Source organism: Ursus arctos, unplaced genomic scaffold (genome assembly GCF_023065955.2).
Source record: "Ursus arctos isolate Adak ecotype North America unplaced genomic scaffold, UrsArc2.0 scaffold_26, whole genome shotgun sequence".
In the NCBI taxonomy this organism is placed as follows: domain Eukaryota; kingdom Metazoa; phylum Chordata; class Mammalia; order Carnivora; family Ursidae; genus Ursus; species Ursus arctos.
The window spans coordinates 26525573-26548994 of NW_026622941.1; positions in this window are offsets into that span (position 1 = coordinate 26525573).

Consider the following 23422-nt stretch of genomic DNA (forward strand, 5'->3'; position numbering starts at 1 on the left):
AGGCTAGAAATCTTCAGGTTATTTCTGAATGTTTTGACCCCCAACATTCAGATCCAACCAGGCACCAATTCTTATTAATTGTACTTCATCAATATATCTTGACTCCTTTTCTTTCTCTATTTTTACCACTTTAGTTCAAGCTCTCTTTCTCATCTAAGATTATTACCGGGGCGCCTGGGTGGCACAGCGGTTAAGCGTCTGCCTTCGGCTCAGGGCGTGATCCCGGCGTTCTGGGATCGAGCCCCACATCAGGCTCCTCCGCTATGAGCCTGCTTCTTCCTCTCCCACTCCCCCTGCTTGTGTTCCCTCTCTCGCTGGCTGTCTCTCTGTCAAATAAATAAATAAAATCTTAAAAAAAAAAAAGATTATTACCATAAATTGGTCTTCTCCTATCACTTCCTAAACTCTCTGTAATCCATTCTGCATGTTGTACAAGAATTAACCCTTTAAGACCCATTTTTTTCATGTTTCTCTACTACAAGATGCACAAATTAAACTGGACAGTAGATCCTGTCATAAAGACATAAATTCCAAAATTCTTAACTTACAGAAGACAGCAGAAAAATCCATCCCCAATCTGGTGTTGACCCATGCTTCAACTCCCTTTACCATCTTCCATTTACATCCCCGTTCACTCCACACTTCAGCCACAACTTTGCCATATCACATGAAACTCATTCATGTGCTTTCCTTTCTTTATGTCCTTCTCTTCACCAGAATAGGCACCCTCCCCCTTCCACCTGGTTAACTCCTACTTTTCTCTTGAATTATAATTCAACTGTTGGCACCTCTATAAAATGATACCGACATCTCTGAACTGAAATGGTAGTGCCTTCCTTTGAATTTCCTTTGAATTTTCTATACTACTATTACCAATTTTTGCTATATGATTATCGTATCAAATTGCTTACATGTAAATCTCCCACCTACGTCTGCTACGTCTGTTAAGTCCTTGAAATGAGCAAACATGTCTGATTTATTTTATACCTCCAGCATCTACCACAATGCCTGCCATTTGGGAGTTGGTGAGTCTGCGGAATGGATGAATGAATACATTCTATAAAAGGGCAACACTACAATCTTTGGCTAGACTTATAAAAAAACAAAACAACAACAACAACAAAAAACCAACTCAAGATTTCTGGTGTTCCAAATCATAGGTCTTCATTCTTTCCCTGTTGGAATGGTCTTCTCCAGTGGCTTTGTCTTTCTTTAAGTATGCAAATGACTGCCTTGTGGTACTTGTATTTAATCTATTTATCTTGCTCTATTTACATAGTGGGTAGGAGCTCTCCATTCTATGGTTCCAGTAGAGCATAATGGGAAATAATTTTACATAAGTGAAAAGAGACAATTATTTAAGAAATCTCCTCAAGAAGGGGAAATTAAGCTTCCTCAGCCCTTGCTGTCTGAGAGAGATTTCCCCCAGCTGCTGCTCTGCAGGCCAAAACTTTTCTACCCGTTGCCATCTTTCTCATGAACCCAATTCCTTTAGAACACATTTCTTTTCCTCACCTTCTTGAACTCATTCCCAAATTTATTAACTTGGTTAACAAGGTCACTTGTTAATCAGTCATTACAGCAACATTTCCAAAGCCTGCTTTTACATATGGCGTGGGTTTTTTTCTACCTGTTGGGAAGCATGGGGTTACCATTCAATATAAAAATAAGTTTTGGGGCTAGGAGAATTTCCTTTATTCCATTATTTTATTGTTTTTCCCCCAAAACTTTATGAACTAAATCCCATGTTACTGATAAAGCAGCTACATAGCCAACAGGTGCTAATGGATTCCATTTGGCTCTAAATTACAGGGCTGAGAAAGTGATTTAAAGACCCAGAGCTGAATAATTGACCAGTCTTCATTAGCATCTTTAAAGGACCTTGGGAATTAAAAAAAAAAAAAAATCCAGACAGATCTAATTAACCTATGAAAGCAAAGCTAAGGTGAGAGTCATAGCAAGGAAACCACCTGAAACTAACTTCCCTAGATTTATAGGGAATGAGCCAAGAAAGATGAGAGATTGCATTAAAATGTTATCAAAAAATAATTCATGATTTTAATCAAGATTTGGGGCATATTTTTATTTTTATGATAGGAAATAATATCCAGCCAGGGAATGTAAGCTGTGGCATCTCTGAAAAAGTCTCTGCATGTCCTACACAGAATGAGAGTCATGTCACGGCAGGCAGAACACATATTTCTTGTGCCAACCCAGAAGAACAGCAGAACTCAATAAAAGAATGTTCTAGGCTGCACTCTTTACCAGCTGCCATCAGTGACAGAAGTGGGCCCACTCAGGTCAGTCTACAGTTATCCGTTCCCTCACACCCTGAGCCAAGCTCCTCTGTGCGCTAACCAATTCTGAGCCCTCAATTGTTTTTCCTTTCCTCCCCCTCCTTGTTTTAGCCTAGAGAATTTTCCCCAGCTTAGTACTACCCCCAAACAGGTTCACTTGTCTTTTTTTTTTTTTTTTGTCTCTGCAGAAATAGAAATATTTTCATTTACATGATTACCTTTGCCAACAGAACATCTAATCCTACGGGGAGCAAGGAGGCAATATGAAAAAGGATACAGAAACAAAGTCACTGAAAATCACCAATAAGAAAGACATATACTGACAATAGTCTATTTTCCTGTTAGGAAAAAGTCAAGAATAAAACGGTATTTTGAGTGTAAACTCATATTAACAGTATTTCCTTTGCTTTTCCAACACATGGTGGAGCAAGGCATGGGAGGGTTACTGAATCTTCTCAGTGAGCAGCGTGCAAGGCTGGGCACTACAGTGAGCATGTGGAAGAGAACGTTAAGGCTTTTCGGGCACTCTGCATTAGCTCCAGAGATCCTTGTCTGCAGAAGGGCAGTTTATTCATGAGGCCAATTTTACTCCAGGGTAATCATCAGCATCTTGTCCTTGCGAAGAAAGAAGCGGTGGTCATGCAAATAATCCTAACAACAGCGTACATAGCATGGAGAGCGCTCTGAAAGGGATGATTTGACCCCTTGGTGTAAATGTGTGCAAAGTGCCCTGAGCGAGAAGGGCACTGCAGTGATTTTTAGGGACATTCGGCATGGCAGGACATCTTTCCCACGCCTGGTCTGTATGATTTTCCTCCCCTTTTTCTGTTTTCCTTTCCCACCTTTCCCATTCCTTTCCTCCAATCTTTGACAGTTATGAGAATGACAAGCTGATTAAAGTTATTTCCATGAGAAAATAGCTAATAATGGCTGTAAAGTTATTGATTTCTCATTATGTGCCATGTGCTTTTTCATCATTCTATGGGTCAGGTATTGGATCCTCACCCAAACTCTTTGAAGTGTTTTTATTATACCCATTTTATAGATGAGGAGATGAGGCTCAGGGAGGGTCATGTTGCCCTCTATCAGTGGGCTCCTATAATTGGAAGAGCCAGGATTCAAACTCAAGTGTGTGTCACCCAAGACTATGCATTTCCTACTATGTTATACTTTGTCTCAAATAGATCCTTCTGTTTTACCAATCATACATTCAGTATTTGGAACAGTATCATTCCCTTTGTATTGTTTTGTACTGAACAATATCATTTGCTCATTGTTTGGAAAAATAGAAACAAACTCAAGCTATTTTGAGAGGGAAAATGGTAGAATATAGAGATGGTTTGTAGCACGCAAGATAAAAAATGCACAGCTCTCAGGAGGAGAGAGAACCAAAGACTGGAGAGCTGGGATGTCTTCCTACCTCTCAGCTCTTCCTCTTAGATGCCAGCTTCATCCTTGCCATGCTCTGCAGACAACTTTTCTTGCCTTCCAGTGCAATTGGTTGTGAACAGGTGTCTCCTCACTATAGCAATTAACAGAGGAGCAAAACCTAAGCCCAGAATCCTATCATTCCACTTCAGAACTGTTAGAGAAGGGATTCTCATTGGCTCAGTTTAGGTCATGGATTCATATTCTGGACCAATCAGCTGTGTCTGAGGGGCTAGTGTCATGTTGTACAAATTGATGTTCGCAGAGGCTCACTGCCATTACATGTGCTTTTATAGGAAACTGTTAGGGTATCTACCCAGTATATGGTAGACATGTATTAGGTCTCCACTAAGAGTTGAGAATGCATTCATGGATTGTAATGAATCACCCAGTATCTAAGAAGCTCAAAATGCTTTGGCCATGGAATGCAAATGTTCAGAACTCGGGAATGTAGATAGGTTCAGAACTCGGGAATGTAGAACAAACCTTATTGGTTTGTTGCCTTACCTTAAGCCTCAACCTCAGTTCAGCCAAAACTGGTAGAGAAGCCACTTCTCTTCCTTCACTTAACACTGAATTCTTGAGTCAACTCTTGAAAAATTAATGCCAATTTAAAAATACCAATATATTCCAATTCACTATTATAAGAAAAGGCATTGAAAAGTCTCATCATTCAAATATATTCATCATCAAGCTTGATTTAGACTAATAAATACTTTTTTTTTCCAAAAAGAAAAAGGAGGGATACCTGGCTGGCTCAGTCAGTTGAGTGTCTGCTTTCAGCCCAGGTCATGATCCCAGGGTCCTAGAATCCAGTCCTGTATCAGGCTCCTTGCTCAGCAGGGAGCCTGCTTCCCCCTGCCTGCCACTCCCTCTGCTGCGTTCACTTGCTTTCTGACAAATAAATACATAAAGTCTTAAAAAAAAAAAAAAAAAGAAAGAAAAAGGAGCCTAATCAAATCGTCCATCAGCATGTGTCAAAAAATGCAAATGATACTATGCACAGATTTCCCCACATTTGTATTCTCTGAAACACTTCAGTTAGATGAGAAATTCTATATAACACATCCCCTTATTGGACACTGACAAAGGGTATCTTAAAGTTTCAGAGAAGTCCCTCAGGAATGAGACTTATTTAACTTTGTTTAATCTAGGATTTGCCTACTGATTTAATGAAGGCATATCTTACGAGTATTAGTATTATCATGAACACAGTTTGGAAAACACTACTGCAAAGTCTATGAAATAATCCCATGGAAAGATAGATTTCCTGTAGTTGAATACAATTTAAAACAAATCCTATTTTAGAAGAGAATTTCACCAAAATTCCAGAAAGATCTCTATTTTTAAAGCTAAAATGGTCAGACAGAAAAAGTAAATAACTTTCCTAAGTTCTATTGCACAATAAGTCTAAAAGTCAGGTCTCTAACTCTTAATCTTGTGCTCTTTCTACGGGTCAACACATGGAACAAGAACTTGTTTGAGATCAAGCAAAAGAAAAATAGTCAATTCAAATGGCCTTTTACTTTTTCCACAAAACTCACCAGGTTTCATGAAACAAAGGGTCAACTCTTCAGAGGCTGATTTCTACAGAAACTATGATTACTCGGAAACATAAACCCACCAAGCTCCCAACAATGTTTCAGATCCTGAGACTACTTCAAAATAACAATCATAAGAATAATAAAAATAGGTTTAAATTTGGTTTTATTTTTTATCTGTAGAAGAAAGGTTAGGTAAATATGAGAATTTACCTGTTCATTCCACTTGGTACTATAGGAATTTCAACCCCTTGAATTTCTACTTCAGGAATTCTGGGAGTTCCCTAGATGATTCCCACAAATACCCTTGGTGCTTCCATATTCGTATCCACTTCTTTTCCAGCATGTTACCAACATAAAAGTGACAACTGAGCTACTAAATGCCAAGTAGAGGCATATTTGCTGCTGCTGCTCCTGCACTGATGACCCTAATACCTGAAACCAGGAGAGCTGATGTCTGCAAGTAGGCGTTGGCAATCAGGTCAACACAACACATACGAGGGCTGTCACAGCTGGCAACCCACTGCCACGGAGCCTGCCCATGCCTGTTTTGCTGACACCCCATTTTCACCTTGCATTCTCAGTATCTCACAGAGACAGGGGAGAAATCACTTTTTAAATTTTATTAGCTTTTTGGTACGGTCCCTTTACCCTGGGACTCAAATGGAAGACAACAGTGACAAGGCCCCTGGCAATGTTCTCTCTCCCAGTTTATGCAACTCAATCCAAGTAAGTGCCTACTGGCTTCTTTTTGCCTTGGAATGAGGTCTTTCCTGAGCGCCTTCTCAGTCCTCTGTGGCTTTTCCTATCAGTTATTTAATCTTCTCAGACACAGGACAGAATCCTAGGATGGACACAACAGAGAATCTGGCACAAGCCCTGCTGTATTAGCCTACACCCAGCCGTTCTCATCCAAAGGAAGAAGGGATCTCTCCTCACTGCCTCTCTGAAACACCGTGCAACCGTGACGGGTTGGGCAAGCCCAGCTGCAAGGAGAGTATCGTTTTCCTAAATAAACAGCAGTGTTAAAAGTAAGAGCTCCATGAAGTGGTGAAAAAGCCCTGGCCTGGGAAGAGGACATCTGGACTCTGCCTCTTATGAGTTGTTTGGCCCCACTTGAGTCCTTTAATCTCTGCGGACTTCAGCTTCCTAGCTTGTAAAACCCAGTGCTCATTCTGGTCACTAAGCTTCTATCAAGCCCTGACATTTGAATAGGTGAATCTAGGTCATCTAATTTCCACAAAGGGCACCAATATATTGATTGGCTTTATTGAATAAAGCATTTATTATGACTATTCCATCTCAGTGATTATTATCCACCTTATTTTATAGATCAATTAAAGTCCTAAAGTTTTATGTTAACATATATGCAACACTAGTATAAGGGTCCTATTTAGTAAAAAAAAAAGTTATGCCAATTTTCAATTGATGTTTTTTTCTTTTCTGCATATTTATTAATGATTCTTTATTGTCCTTGTCTTTCCCAATCAAGTTGTGTCAATATTTGACAGCAGGACCCTTTGCATTCTCATGGCTAAATGAGTGATTTGGACCTTCTTTGTCTTGGTCCTCAAGTAGCTCATTGCGGAAGGAGCGTCTTAAATGGCATCTATTCTTCTAACCTCCTCACCACCCCCAATATATGCTCCACTGCCCTGGAAGATTATTTTATTGAGAACAGATCTCTTCACATCCCTACTGTTCATAAACCTCCAGAGATTCTTTATGGATCACAGAATAACATCTGAGCTCTTTAACCTGGCATTCAAAACTCTCACAGTGTGGCTTCAACACACCTGTCAATTTTTATTTTTCTAATCACCTTCCCTTATATTAAGCAAATGGATTTACTTTCAATTCCTCCAAACACTTTGGAATGAATACTCACGCCTTCATTAACTTCGTTCCTCCATTCATGCTGTCTGTTCCTCTCTCTGAGACAACTTTCCCTCTTATGTAATACATCCGAATCCTCTCTGTCTTCAAAATTTGAGCTCCAATGAACCCTTTTCTTAAGCATTCCTCTATGCCATTGGAAGTAGTCTTTCTCTCTAAATCATCTCGTACTTTGTAAGTATCTCTACTTTGAAGCCTTTATAAATGTTTTGATTTTTCATTTATTCAATCTTTCTTCTCCTTCTAGACAATAAGCTCCAAAAGGACAAGAATCATGTCTGATTTTGCTTGTCATTCTGGTCTTCTGGTCTAGCACAATACCTGTCATATTGTAGATGCTCAATGGGCAATTATCAATTAGTTGAAAGAACATCTCTTAAGACCCATTTTCTAACTCATGAGGATAAATATTTGTATCCATGTCTTATGTTTCATAATCAACTATTAGCTCCTTGAAAACAGTATTTATGTCTGATTCCTTTTGAGTATCTCTTAAAGAAAAATGTCTTACATGTTGAAAATACTTAGAAAGATTACTATTAAATATAATTTATAAATATTTGCTAATTTATAGTTGACTAACAAGGCTATCTTAGGGGAAAAAAAACTTTGGAGTCATATAGCTCTATGTTCAAATCCTGGCTTTGTAAGGTTGATAAAAAATGTTCAAGGATATTTTCCAATTAACATAAGTATTATGCTTTACAACCTGCAAAAGGGCTTTCATACATATCTCAGTTGATTGCCAAACAATGTCAGATAGTATTATTATCCCCAATTTATGGATGAGGAAACAGAGAGGTAAAATAAGACAATTCAGGATTAAAGAGGCTAATGGTCACTCAACTACTAAATGGAGGCACAGAAATTCAAACCAAGATTTTTGGAGGCCAAAATTTATGTCTTTTCCCTTCTCATGAATATACTGACAGCATATAGACGCTGGCCAATGGATCTGAGTCTTTGGATAACAACATTGCTTCTAGAATTCAGGCCTCTTTTGGACCTTATTCACTGTTCTGACCTCTGAAGACACAAGAAGGAGCTTATGTGGAGTTTCTGGTCTTAGGATAGAAAGGTGGGAGTAGTCCCCCGTATCTGTGGTTTTACTTTCCACGGGTTCAGTTACCCTTCCCTAACTGCGGTCCAGAAGCAGATGATCCTCCTTCTGGTATGTTATCAGAAGGTCAAAAGTAACCTGACACTACATCGCAGGGCCTACCTCCTTTACCTCACTTCATCTCATCATGTACACATTTTATCATCACACATCATCACAAGAGGACGGGTGAATACCATGCAAAAAGATATTTTGAGAAAGAGAGAAACCACATTCACATAACTTTTATTACAGTATATTTTTATAATTGTTCTATCTTACAGTGATTGTTGTTCATCTCTTACTGTCCCTAATGTATAAATTAAACTTTATCATAGGTACGTAAGCATGGGACATGTTATATATATAGGATATAACACGGGTTTGGTACCATCTATGGTTTCAGGCATCTGCTGGGGGTCTTGGAACACATCCCCTGCAGATAGGAGGAGATTGCTGTATGTGATTCATTTTGGAGGCAGAGCAGAAATAGGCCCATTTTCATACTTGACATAAAATTACAGAAAAGCCCTAAGAATTTTTTTTTGTCTCTGACGCCTTCTTCACTAAATAGGTACAAAATGGAAACTCATCACTTTTATTTAAACCAGAGACCCTTCTTTGCTTTCTGTAAAACCGCTTGATCTCTATATCGAAGCTCAAATCCAAGTCAAGAGAAAAACAAGCTATTATTTATCATGCAGTTTGCTCTCATCATGTTCTTCCCAGAAATGAATCTCCGTCCCTCTCGGACTTGCTTTCACAGGACACTCTGATCTGGCTCACCCTCACAGCACCGGGCAAGTTGTTTTGCCTGGCTTATTCCATCAATAGAAACTCTCAGCTGCCTTTTCTCACACTCAGAATCCAGCAGAGCATTTTCCTTGGTCATCAACGGAGAAATGGGGAGTCTCTTCTCTTAATGGGGCTGAGCTCCTGCCAAGTTCCAAAGTGCTCTCACCCTTCCTTAAAGATGCTGAATATTTGCTCCTTACTCAAGACATCTGGATACCTTGTGTGAGTAACCCCCTCCTAAGGGTGGAGGGTTGTTTGAAAGAGGATCATTCCAGTAAAAAAATATTTAGGCACTTTCAAACAATTCCGATAGAACTTGGTAACTTAAAGAAAACAAAACAAAAACCTTCCCGGTTGCAATTTCTACTCAATAGCAGGTGAAACAATAAAAAAAAAAAAACATCGAGCCAGAAAGATTCGTCTGTATCCAGAGAATTTTAATAAATCTTAAAACAAATAAATCCTCACAGATCCTCTGGGGTTTTGCCAGCAAGTCTTTAACAATCTGTTTTTAATAGCCAGGCAATATCCTACAGCAGCAGACATCGAAGAGTAATGAAGTATTCGGTCAAAAATAAATAAATAAGAGCAATAATAATGTGGAACACAACTTCAAAAGAGAAACACAACACTTTGGCTGAAACAGGAGGAGTCCTAGAAGTTATTCTGGTTGAGTATCTGTCAGTTGGGCAGCTGAGCTGTGATGGCCCTTTCATTCTCACTCCCAAGCAGCGTGACAGGTGTGAAGCCCGACTCTACCTCCTTTGCTGCGTACGAGCCAGACGGCTAAAGGTCAATACAGATCTGATTAACAGTTGCGTGGGAATCCTGAGATGTGATCTATGTTTCCTTTTCTTTTTTCACAGCCCCAAAATTGCCTCAAAACTTCGGAAACAAAAAATAATGTTTAAAAAGACACGTTTTTGGTTATCATGATTCATTCAGTTAGAGCAACACCTCATTTGTCCGTCATCAGTGAGGGAAGGTATGTTCTTCACAAATTAATTTTCCAATAAAAGAAAGCACGTGGAGTGTTCAAAGGAGGAAATTTCTTTTCGATATTTTTGCTGGAACTCTTTCTAAAAGATATTACATATTGAACAGGATTTGACCTTTCCTGATGATTCAGTTATCATCACGAGCATCAATCACTGTGAATAGCCACCAACTCCTTCCTCCAGAGTGCAAATATACTGGAATCTCTCACAAGCTAAAAGAAATGTTCTTTTTTAACCCTATCTACCTTGAATTACTCCCTTTACTTTCTTTTTTTTTTAAACTGCTTTATTGGGATATAATACAGATACCATAGAACTCACCCATTGAAAGTGTACAATTAATAGTTTTAGTATACGCACAGGTATATGCAACCATTACCATAGGGAACTTTAGAACACTTTCAGAAAAATACTTGTACCCTTTAGCTATTGTCCTCCCCATCCTTTGCTACCACTCCCACCCGCTCCAGCCCAAAGCAATACTACTCGACTTTTCATCTCTAGACTTTCCTCTTCTAGACTTTCATATCGATGGAATCGTATACTCACATTTTCAAGGTACGTCCATATGGTTGCATATATATCAGTACTTCATTCTTTTCTACGGCCAAATACTACTCCATTGTATAGATGGATATACCAGATCTTTCAGTCCACTTCTCTGTCGATGGACATTTTGGGTTGTCTCTACCTTTGACTCTTTTGAAGAATGCTGCCATAAATATTTGTGCACAAGCTTTTGTGTGGACATATGTTTTTATTTCTCGGGAGTACGTACCTAGGAATGAAATTGTTGGGTCATACGGAAACTCTAATAATCATTTAAGGAACTGCCAGACTCTTTCCCAAAGTGGTTGCATCATTTTACCTCCCTTCCGGCAGTATATGAGAGTTCTAATTTCTCCACCTCCACCTGACTTTTTGATCCAGCCATTCTAGTGGGTGTGAAGTGGTATCTCATTATGATTTTGATTTGCATTTCCCTGATGACTAATGATGTTGAGCCTTTTTTCCTGTGCTTATTGGCCATTTGTGCATCTTCTTTGGAGATATGTCTATGCAGATCCTTTGCCCATTTGAAACTGGGTTGTCTTTTTACTATTGAGTTGTAAGGGTTCTTTATTTATTTCATATATAAATCTGGCAAGTCCCTTGTTGGTTATATGGTTTTCAACTATTTTCAACTATAACTGTTATCCTTGTACTTTATTGACGGGGTCCTTTTCCCTTAATTTCCTTCTGTTGTTGCCCAGCTACTCGAAAGACGTTCCTTGTAGTCCACTATGTCTTGCTTCCCATGTATTACTAAAATCTACCACAGTGTGGTTCCAACACCCTCCATTCCTTTGAAACCCTCTTTTTAAGGGCAAGGTGCTCTGATTAGAGCCAACAAGGACTTCCCTATTGTTAAATCCAGAGGCTTTTCCTTAATGCTCTATTTGTCCTTTGACATCTGGCAGTGTTCTATCTTCATTTCTTTGAAAAATTCTCCTCCTTAGCTTTATGATACCATTTTCTTCAGATTTTACTCCTAATATAATAACAATTCTTCATTTTCCTCTTCTGCTCCTCTTACTCTACCTCCACTCAAATGTTGATGTTTCCTGGTTTAATCTGCCATCATCTTTCCAGAGTACATATTCTTCTGGAATGATCTCATGTATTCCCATGCCTTCAGCCATACTGATAACTTCCCAGATAAATCACCAGCCTCTATCCTGTTCTAGAGTCCAGAACTATATTTTTAACCGACTGGGAGCACTCCCTCTTAATCACTTGGAAATTCTTTAGGCAGCTAAGCCATGACATTTTCAAAATCCAAAATAACCTTTCTCTCTAATTGTTTATCTTTCCTTACTCTCATGTCATTGGGGCAAAGAAGTCTGGGATCATTCTCCTTAAATCTTTTCCTTTCATGTTGGTCTCATGCTGGTAATCATGTCAGTCTTACCTTCAGACTATTTTTCTAATCTTCTTCTTTCACTTATTCACTACTGTCATTGCCTTTTAATAAACTTACATAACCACTTACTAGGATTATTTCAGTACAGTCTGAATCCATTCTTCCATCATCTCTCTTGTTCAATCCATCTTTACTGTGTGAGCCAGCGTGAACTTTATGAAACACAAATCTGGTATTGGCACCCTTTACACTATCTACTTTTAATGACTCCCTGTGACCCGCTGGATAAATTCAGACTTCCTTTCATTATGTATCAGACACTAAATTAGTTTTTCCCTTGTCTACATTTCTCCTGCTGTCTGGTTCATCAACCCCACAACCCAGAAATCTTAAACTTCTATTCTCCCAAAATGCTGTACTCATTTCTTTTTTATTGGTGTGGAACAAATTACCAGAAATTTAGCAGTTTTGATGACATAAATGTATTATCTCACAGTTTCTGTGAATCAGAACTCTGGCACATTTTAGTTGGGTTCTCCACCCAGGGTCCCACTAAGGTGAAATCAAGGTGTCAGACACCTGTGTCCTCATATGGAAGCTTTACTAAGAAGAGATCCATTTCCAAACTCCTTCGGGTTCTGTGTAGAATGTTTTACTTGGAGCCATATCCCACTCTAACTAAGGGCCATGCTCAGTGCCTAAAGATGACTCAAATCCCTACGTACACCCTATCCAGAATGGGGTGTTTTGCTCCTTCAAGGCCAGTGGGAGAATTTCTCTCTATTGGAATCTCTTCACTTCTTTTAAGGGCTCACTCGATTAAGTTAAACCCACCCAAGAGAATCTCCATTTTGATTAACTCAAAGTCAGCTGATTAGAAACCTTAATTCCACTTGTACAATCCCTTTTTGACAATTAATACAGTATAATCATGTGACTGATATCCCCTCATGTTCACTGGCATGTTCTGCTCACAATCAAGGAGAAGGGATTATACAGGGCATGTTCAGCAGAGGTGGGAATCTTGGGGGCCAAATCAGAATTCTGCCTGCCATACTGTACGCATGCTTTTTCCCTACTCTATGCCTGTGGATATACAGTCATTTCTTTCTGTTACAGCCGTTCCTCCATTATTAGTTTGGAAGGCCCCTGATTGGTTTTTAAGTCCAGCTTCGGATAGTACTTATCCATTAAGCCTTCAAGACAAACCAGTTTTTCCCTTCTCTCTCTTTCCATTGCACTTTCTTTTTCTATCATAATTGCTTATGTTTCTGCATTCCCAGCTGAACGGTGATATTTTCAAGGACGTAAACTACCCTTTACTCGTCTTTGCTTTCCCAACCCCGGCTATGTATTAAGTTCTTAACAAATGTGTATTGAATGAAGTAATCCAATTCTTTGCTGTGCAGCAAAGCCATGATAACCTCATTGGCTGTTAAAGTGAATTGAGCTTTTAACCACAGAGCAAATGCCCTCAGTTTGACACTGTCAAGCCAGTTTTTTGCTTTGTTTTGGTTTGCTTTGGTCTTGGTTTTGGTTCTCCCTCTCCCAGTGTATTATCAGATTCTCAAATGTTACTGCTTCTTAGAGTCAGGGGACCTGACTACAATTGCTTCTTTGGAATTGACGTATTCAAACTGGTGCCGACCAGGAAACAAACTAATTAAATATATTAGAATTTAGGACTAAGCACGAGTACAATGGTTGTACTTTCATTAATTGTCAGAGAGTCTCTTTTACGGTTGTAGTACACGACCTTTGCCACAGAGACTGCAAAATCAATTTTGAATGTTTTCATAGGCGTTCTTCCAGACACTTGGAAGCCAGCTAGCAGTTTACTGGGTAAACGACCTTTGAATAAGGGAGGGACAATTTCACATTCACAAGATCAACCATTTTGAAAGGTAACTTTTAAAAGGAGGCAGCAGGAGAACTTGTCTAAGTCTTTACTGTTCTGTTTACATAATTACTAGGAAATGAAGGTTTTCAATGAACTTAACAGAAAGTCTTGAAATTGGAAAAATGAGCTAACAATATTTCTTCCAAATTAAATATTTAATTCACTTGTTTTTGTCATTTCATTCATTGAGTGTCCCAAGTGGAGAGATAAGATCATAAACATACATATTAGAATCGGGCATCAAGTCCCCAGCAGACCACAAAAAAGCAGAAGTCAATGAAGCAGACCTCAGTGGAAAAACCTATAAATTCTGAGCTGCACAAGTTCTATACTTCCAATGGCTACGATGGCAACTTGCCAGAGGCCTGAGGGCCACACTTAATTTGCACATAAATTTATATAAAATTTCAAATTGTGAGCATGCATGAACAAGCTTAGCACTCATTTGCATGATAAATGGAAATGTCTTGTTTGCTTGTACTAGTTAGGAAAGCTTCAAGATGAATAAGTTTTGTCCCCAGACCACTATTATGCAAAAATGGTGCCTCTGGGCTTTTATAGCCTTTATTTTAAAATAAACATACTGGTGGTCTTTCAGGGCCGGCTTGTTGCTGTTCTTATTGCCTGTTTAATATAAAACATGCTTAATAGATAACATTAGTGAAACACCCTGAGAAACCAAATATAACATTCATAGCAGTCTCTTTAAGGAAAATTGTGATTCCATTCCACATTTAGAAACAAACCTTCGGTTTGATTCAATGTTATACTCAAACCACAGACTCTCAAAGACATCTTTCTTGAATGAGTTCTTTGTGTTTTGGGTGAGTGATAGGTTAGACTGGGTGTTGACTATGTGTAGATACCTGTGACACATAGAACAATATTTTAAAATAACAAATTTAAAAAGAAGCAAGTACTCGACTCTTACATTCATCTGCAATCAAGAAGACATGTAGTATTAGGAAACAGAAGATAGCCATAATATAAAGGACTTACATGGAGTAGGAAGGATATGGGTCGAGGTGCATCCAACTTGGGTTGTTCTCTTCCTGCTGAAGGTCAGGAAGATCTGTAAAGCCTTATTCATTTCAGTAATCTAGTAAAGCAATGATTTGGTAATAAAAATTATATGAACACATTTCCTCAAGGAAAGAGTAAATTTCCAGTATTTCAATATTAAATGTGCCTGTATAGTGTGAAATAAGAATAAAAATAGTTGAAACAACAAAAGAAGAGTTGATGGTAACCAAACATTGAGCAAGTACGGACATAAAACTCAGTACTTTCTACAGTCTGTATGTCAGAGAAGGATAGACACTAGAATGTGTGTCTGATGTGTTCACCATATTATCTCCTTTGCCTGGTCCAATTTCAGCACATATGGGCAACCATTAAATCTTTATTGAGTATGGGAATGATGGTAGATCTGGTATCTAACACTGTGACTCAGTGAGACTCATAATATGTGGTGTTAGAAGGGAATCAGTGGATAATAGAGAATCAGCATGAGAGATGAAGGAGACTTTGACTCAAACTTGGAGATACATTTTCCCATTCCCAGTGCAGTATTTCATCTTCTCTAGTGAGGTGGGATTGATGGTGATACAGAGACTCATATGCCAGTGGTATACTATGTATATCTATTACAGATATATGTTTTTTCATATATTATCTATAGCTGTCATATATATTATATATGTATGTTTAGGTTAACAGCAGAATACTCCACAATATTACTCTAATCCTTTTTCTTTACTTTATTTTATTTTTTTAGAGGGAAAAAAAAGAGAGGGCAGGGGGTGAGGGGCTTCATCTAACTACCCTGAGATCATGACCTGAGCCGAAATCAAGAGCTGGACACTTAACTGACTAAGCTACCAGGGCACCCCTGCTTTAGTCCTTCTTCAATTCACATAAGTCTTGAAAACGTAATCACACTGAACTTAAGTGAGTCAAACAACACTTTCTCGGGATTCTATTGGATAGAATATAAAGGCAGAGTAAGAAGAACTGTTAGGATGATTCATAACAAGGGCCTATTCTTGTATGGCATAATTTCATACAGGCTGATCCCCCTTTTTTTTAAGAATTTATTTATTTATTTGGGAGAGAGAGAAAACACACAAGCAGGGGGAAGGGGCAGAGAAAGAGGGAGAAGCAGACTCTCTGCCAAGCAGGAAACCCAATGAGGGGCTCAATCCCAGGACCCCAGGATCGTGACCTGAGCCAAGGCAGACGCTTAACTGACTGAGCCGCCCAGGTGCCCGCAGGCTGATCCCTTTAAGCTTAATCAGAATAACAGAACACAATAAGAAGAACACAAATCTATGCTAACGGTCCCTATGGTATAATACTAACTAAAAAACTGAATAATTTTGAGTTATTGAGTATTTCCAGGAATTTGGGAGTGGGATAGAGAACTATAGGTAGAGTAGTTTTGTTTTTATTTATTTTTTTAAAGACTTATTTATTTATTTTTTTAAAGATTTTATTTATTTATTCGACAGAGATAGAGACAGCCAGCGAGAGAGGGAACACGAGCAGGGGGAGTGGGAGAGGAAGAAGCAGGCTCATAGCAGAGGAGCCCGATGTGGGGCTCAATCCCATAACGCCGGGATCACGCCCTGAGCCGAGGCAGACGCTTAACCGCTGTGCCATCCAGGCGCCCCAAGACTTATTTATTTTTTTGAGAAAGAGAGAGAGCACGCACTCAAGTGGGGGGAGGGGCAGAAGGAGAATGAGAGGGAGAAAATATCAAGCAGACTCCCTGCTGAGTGGGGAGCCTGATGATGGGCTCAATACCATGACCCTGAGATCATGACCTGAGCCCAAATCAAGAGTCGGAAGCTTAACCAACTGAGCCACTCAGGTGCCTCGGTAGTGGAGTTTTATAGCAAATAAACTATAGCAAGTCAAATGATATACAGAAAATTCACTAGATTGAGAAATAAGAGACCTCTGCAACCAACCGCATAACGTTTGCTAGAGTCATTTAATCTCAGGAAGACTCAAGTTTTCTTGCTGCAAAATGATAGTTGATCTACGTAATACCTAACTTGCCTTCTACCTCTAACATTCGAAGCTCTGAGACTGATTTCTGGTTGTTGCGCTTACTACTATTTCGTTTAGTAAGTCCGTGATATGGTTTTGTAATTCTCTTGCATTTATGTTTGCAAACAATACTTTACTACAGCACCATCCAAAGGCCTGGATTGTTTCTCATACGTTTGATGACTGTAAGTTGTTGACTAAATTGGTGTTCATGATTATATAGCTCATCTAACCCACCAAAGAATAGGCAGGAACAAAAACTGGGCAGACATAAAAACAGGTGTCTAGTAAGTCTGGCTGAGATGGAGTAATAATACAACAAGTATTGGAAAACCAGTGAGAAATGAGAAGCCAGTGGCCACATAACGTTGCTAGGTAGATATTGAGCATAATATGTATATTTCATAAGATGTTGAACAGATCTGTCTGTTGACAGTAAAGACTCTGAAAAGGCCTCTGAAATCAACCTCAAGCACAAGAAAAGCAGAGAAGAATGTTGAATGTCTTTCTTCTCAAATGCATGTAGTATGAAAGAATAGGATTAGTAAATTTTAGAAGTGGTTTAAATACTTCACATACTTTCCAAATACATTAAAAGCAATAAACTACCCTGGAAGAATAAAGAAGACTATATTATCCAAATACTCATGCCCAGGAGTTCTGGTTTCTAAGGTATGATGATTCCTTAGGCTTTCACCCTACCAAACTGATTTGAACACTATGCATGTCTATTTCATCAAAGACCTTGGTATCAAATTTTAAAAGCCTCTGAAGATGCTTTGTGAAATGTATTGAGCAACAAGAGATGTTTCCTCTGGGAGTATTTCTTTGGGAAATTCAGTTACTACTCGGGAATGGATCAACTTCTGAAGTCATAATGGTTTTGATAAAATTCATATCATCTTGAAAGCTAAAAAAAATGAGATATATTTTTAATGAAGTTCTAAGAGAAATGGTCCTCAAAAACAAGTCTTCTCATTTATTTTGCCAGAAGGATTTGTGTTGGCATGACTGGGGTTCTAACTTACTGGTAGGAATTTCTATGAGAATGTCAGCCTTCCTGTTCACAGGTTTGTAGCAGTTGCCACTTGTCCTATATTTTCTGTTTAAGCACACCACCCAACAGAAAACTCACATCTAAAAATATAGTGTCTGAAAAAAAATTTAGAAAAACTAGTGTACGGTCCCTTGTGAGATGCCTGTGAAAGTAAGTTAAGTTGAAGGACAAAGCTCTCATACTCACAGAGTACACATGGTTCTTCTGTAAATCAATCTGCCTTTTAAAATGATTTTTCCTAAACCTCCTGCTTTAATTAGTTCTTGTCCTTCCCTCAGGGGCCATTGTTAGCAAAAGACCAGAGCAACCTTTTAGATATTTATAAACTACGTTTCTAGATACAGTAAAACTTTTGGTGAGGTCAGCCAAATAAAGCACAAACCAGCTGCCATATCTTTTGCCCTCTGAATCTCAATGAGATGTAGTCCCTCAAGATATTGAAGGGAACGTGGAAAAAAAAAAAAAGTTATATGCTAAGAGCCAGAGTAATTTTGCTAAATAATACCAAAGTCATAACACCTTTATTTCATGAGATAGCATGAAGCCATTTCTTATATGAAAGTGAAGTGTCTTTTGCTATGAGTCCTAAAGTGTTCTGAGGTCCTAACACTTTTTCCACAAAAAAAGTTAGATAAATTTTCATTATCACAATTCATGTTAGCATGTTAAGAAGTCCTGTTCCAGGGGCGCCTGGGTGGCACAGCGGTTAAGCGTCTGCCTTCAGCTCAGGGTGTGATCTGGGTGTCATGGGATGGAGCCCCACATCAGGCTCCTCTGCTATGAGCCTGCTTCTTCCTCTCCCACTCCTCCTGCTTGTGTTCCCTCTCTCGCTGGCTGTCTCTATCTCTGTCGAATAAATAAAATCTTTAAAAAAAAAAAAAAAAGAAGTCCTGTTCCAAAAAGACCCATTTAACTTTGTTTAAAACTTTTTAAAAACTTATCTTACCTTTTTCTTTTTTCTTACGACACCTATTATTGTTACAAGGAACTATTTTTCTGCACTCCATGTCTTTCCTTTTGTGGAAACGAAACATAAGTGGCCACAATTTTCCTTACTTGGCCAAAATACTACTAACCTGGCACAAATAATAGCATGTAACTGTCATGTTTTTATGATTTAGATTGCCTCTTTCTCCTAAGGAAAAAAAAAACAGATACCCCAGAGCCCACTCTAAGTCCCTCCATCCACTCACCAATCCCCTGATTTGGAACTCCTACTGTTTACTGCTCAGACTTAGAACTTTTGAGTCATTTGTTTCTTCCCCTGTGTGTCTGCCTATCAGGTGTGATTTTAAAGGGTATCAGAATATCAATAACAAGAGTAACAGCAACAATATGAAAAGTAATAATACAGCTTTAAAAGCAACCATCTCGGGGCGCCTGGGTGGCACAGCGGTTAAGCGTCCGCCTTTGGCTCAGGGCATGATCCCGGCGTTATGGGATCGAGCCCCACATCAGGCTCCTCCGCTATGAGCCTGCTTCTTCCTCTCCTACTCCCCCTGCTTGTGTTCCCTCTCTCGCTGGCTGTCTCTATCTCTGTCGAATAAATAAATAAAATCTTAATAAAAAATAAAAATAAAAAATAAAAGCAACCGTCTTAGTGGTGAATGGATGCTATGTGATAGAAGTTTCCCTGGAGTATTCTTTTCTTCTCCCTGGAAAGACTATAGCCAGAATATCAAAATAATACCTGAAAGAAGACAGTTTAAGAAGTAACTAAAACAATAAATTTCGCCTCTTGGGAAAGGTTAGTCACCACTTTGGTTACTGTGTTACTACCAGTGTATTTGAACAGACTCCTCATTTTCTTCACCTCTATTATTTCTAATTCTTCTTGTGTCCTTACAATCATTGAGGGTCTGAGTGAGCCATAACAACTCGGACGAAGCTGTTCAGGAGAAATAAGAAAATTGACTTCATGGTGAGTTGAAGGTGGCAGGCAGAGAGGGAAATAATAATAATTACTTCATTACTAAAATTCTGCAAGCACACCACCATATGTTCTTGCTGAAGCTCTCGACATCCAGGAGCCAAATGTCCTCTAGAATTGCTGCTTAAAAATACAAACATTGGGATGTTTGCACAAAAGCAGAAGAGAGTAATTATTTCAAAGTGGCCTTTACGACATTAAAGCCTACCTTCTTTGGAAGGTAAAATGCTATGTTTGAGGATGTGGACTTTGAAAAGTCTACCTTTTATCAGACCCGCCATAAAAAAAAACCAAATGGCACTTGAATCCTTATGTATTTGGTTGCCTAACTTTGAAATTAGGCTCTGTAGGATAAAGGAACAAAACAAGGAAGGTATATTAAAAATCCTACTTCCAAATGTACGTCCATGGGACCTATGTTACTTTAAAATGCTTACAATATCTATAAATTTACCATGGAATATTTCTAGCTTCAATGGCACTAAAAGCTTATATGTTTAGAATTTACAAACCAAGTGCCTTCAAGTCAAGGTACCAATAGGCTATGTTGAAGGTTGCACACTTTGAAAACTCTACCTGGCATCAGACCCACCATTAAAAAAAGGCAGGGGGGGGCACTTAGAGAGCATGAGAGGTGTGTGTTTCCTAAGTCGATTGTGAATTTGTCTTAGGTAATCTTGGCAGAAAGTTGCCACCTTCCAGATCTTTGTTCTACCTGGCTGAAAACAAGCCAGAACATGCCATTTTCCTAATTAAAAACCATCAGAATCCTCTTGCCCTTTTTTTTTCCAGGGAAGATTGTATAGTGAAGGGTTAATGGTTCAAATCCTGGTTCTGATACTTATGGCTATGTGACCATAATGTTTTCATCTGTGGACTAGGCATAATAATACTTTCCCACGGTATTGTTGCAAGAATAAAATGAAGAACAGAATGGGCTCATTTTTCCAAGGCAGCTCTGAGTTGACTTCTTAGCTGACAAACCAGCTTATGGGGAACCTCTTCTCCGAAGAAGATCAGAACAGCTTTAAGGATGCAGGAAAACCTCTGTGGCCCAGGATGTGGGAAACCAGATGCCCTCTCCCTTACCTCCAGGATTCCATTCTCCTTTCCCAAAGAGGAGTTGCCTGCAAGCTGTGAAAGAGCCCAGGACTCCAAGAACCAGGATGTGAGCCTGGCAGAGCTGCCCCTCCCAGCCCAGCCAGAGCCACTGGGAATAATATCACCTAATTCAGAATCTGCATGAGAAATGGAGTGAAGTGAATGTCTTTTGAAAACAGGACTGGTCACAATCCATGATCATCAGTCAAACCATAACCAAAAGCATGGAGACAGTCTATTTGTCCATCTGATCATCTCCTAGGAATTAGGAAGCCACCCTTCAGGAACCCCCATCCCAGTGGGACCTTCCCCCACTCCTCCTTTCTCAGCCTTTACTGAAATGTTAGCCATCTGGAAAGGGATCTGCTAGTGAGACCTGGGGCTTTTGTTCCCTGTACCACTCACACCACTTACCCCCTCAGAAGATCCAGTACTCTCCTTCAGGGAGATCTGAGCTTTGTTCAAGCAGCTGGAGAAGACATAGCCATCACAGGTCATGGTTCCTTCAAAGGTCAGGGCTCACATGACTCCTCAGTAGAGAGGGCTGGGCCTGAGCAAGAACCCTACTGCAGGCTTTCGTATCAGTGAAGAGGATGGGTCCCTTCCCCTCTTGACTCTTTTGCCTATTGTCCCAGAGCTCAGCCCCAACCCAAAGGCTCTTCCATTTACCATCAACATGGAAACTTGGCTCTTCACATGGGTGTATTCACCTTTTGTGCATTATCTTGTTCTTTAAAACTGCCCGTCCACGAAGGAGTCCTGTGGTGTGAAAGGGCCTGGCCAGTCACCCAGAGGTGACTGAGCACCTCAGACCTCAAGTTGGGTAGACAAGTTTAATAAAGATTTTATGTCCTTGAAAAAGATTGAAGAATAGAATGAATTATGTGTTTAGTTGACATTATTACTTTTGTTTTCATCAAGTCATGCTTGCTTGCCTTCTTGCCTTTATTAATTTTAGTTTCTCAGCCAGAAATGACTTTTTCCTACCTTTTTCTAACCAAGCAAAGTTCTAAGTATCTTTTGAGTCCCAATCTAATTATAGCTTCTTTTATGAGCCTCTCTTTAATGTCTCCTGGTAGAATTAATTGTCCTTTCTTCTGGGTCTCTGTAGCTTCCTTATACGTATCTGTATTATTTCATTTCCACCAAAGATCTATTATATGTGAAGCACTGTGGAGATACAAAGAAGAGTGTGACTTGATCTCTGTTCTTGATGTATTACAAGTCTGACATATTGCGTGAAGACTTTTTGATCTCCCTCACCAGACTGAGAATGGAATAAGGCATAGCCCAAATCATCTTAGCACAGTACATGCCACATTGAAGTATTTGACAAATGTGGCTCGAATTAGGTTGAACTATACCAAAAAGGGCTTGTTCTTTACTCTCCTCTAATGCAACACTCTGTACATGACTGAAGCATCCATATGAAAATAGGCCAAAATGACTCTGTGGCCTAGCAGGGCGCTGCGCAGGGTATGGAAGTCCAGGGTGCTTGGGGTATTGGTCTAAAGCAGATGGCCATTGGCTGAACCTCTCTTTGAATCATGCTGCTCTCCAAAGGGGACAGAATATCTTTTCTTGGAATAAAATACAGTAATATTCTACCTTTTAACTTTTTTTCTCATCCCTTCCAAATTTTATCTAGCTCTCTATGATCTAAAACAGTATTCACCATAAACTCTGAAATATAGCACAAATTTCCTTTCCCACATCCTCCTACTGAGCCTCTTTGAGAACATACCCTCTGTTCAGTTTAAGCTGAGGGTGACTGAACCGTGTCACTCGCTCTAAACTGGAAAGAGATGGCATTGAAACTAAGCATTTTATTTTAATTCTGAATACAAATATTTCATCAAAACCATAAAATCTCCATGGCAGTTCATTTTCACATCTCTTTGTCAATCCAGAAGGATAAATAAGGAGGTAAATGAATATTAAGTCACACCTTAAAGAATGTCATCAATCAACCTTTCCAACACAATCATCAAGAGGAAGACCATTAATAATGGTTTGGTTTTGAAATATAAGTGCAACAAGCACGTCCTCAAGAATGTAGCATAAAGACTATCCCTTTATGACTGATCTGAAAGAAAGGTCCCAAGAGGTCCTGAATGTGACTATCTGAGGAGAAAAGGAAAAAAAAAAAAAAGAAGAAGAAGAAGAAAAATAACAAGAAGAATTCTTTCTATTGAAATACCAAGGGAAAGAAACTAAAGCCTATACATTACTTTGCTAAGGCTGCGTAACAAAGACCACAAACTGATTGTCTTAAACAACAGAAATTTATTTCACAGTTCTGGAGGCTAGAAGTCTGAGGTGGAGGTGCCGGCAGATTCTTCCTTCTGAGGGTTGTGAGGAAGAATCAGTTCCATGCCTCTCGCCAACTTCTGGTGGTTTTTCTGGCAATCTTCAGCATTCCT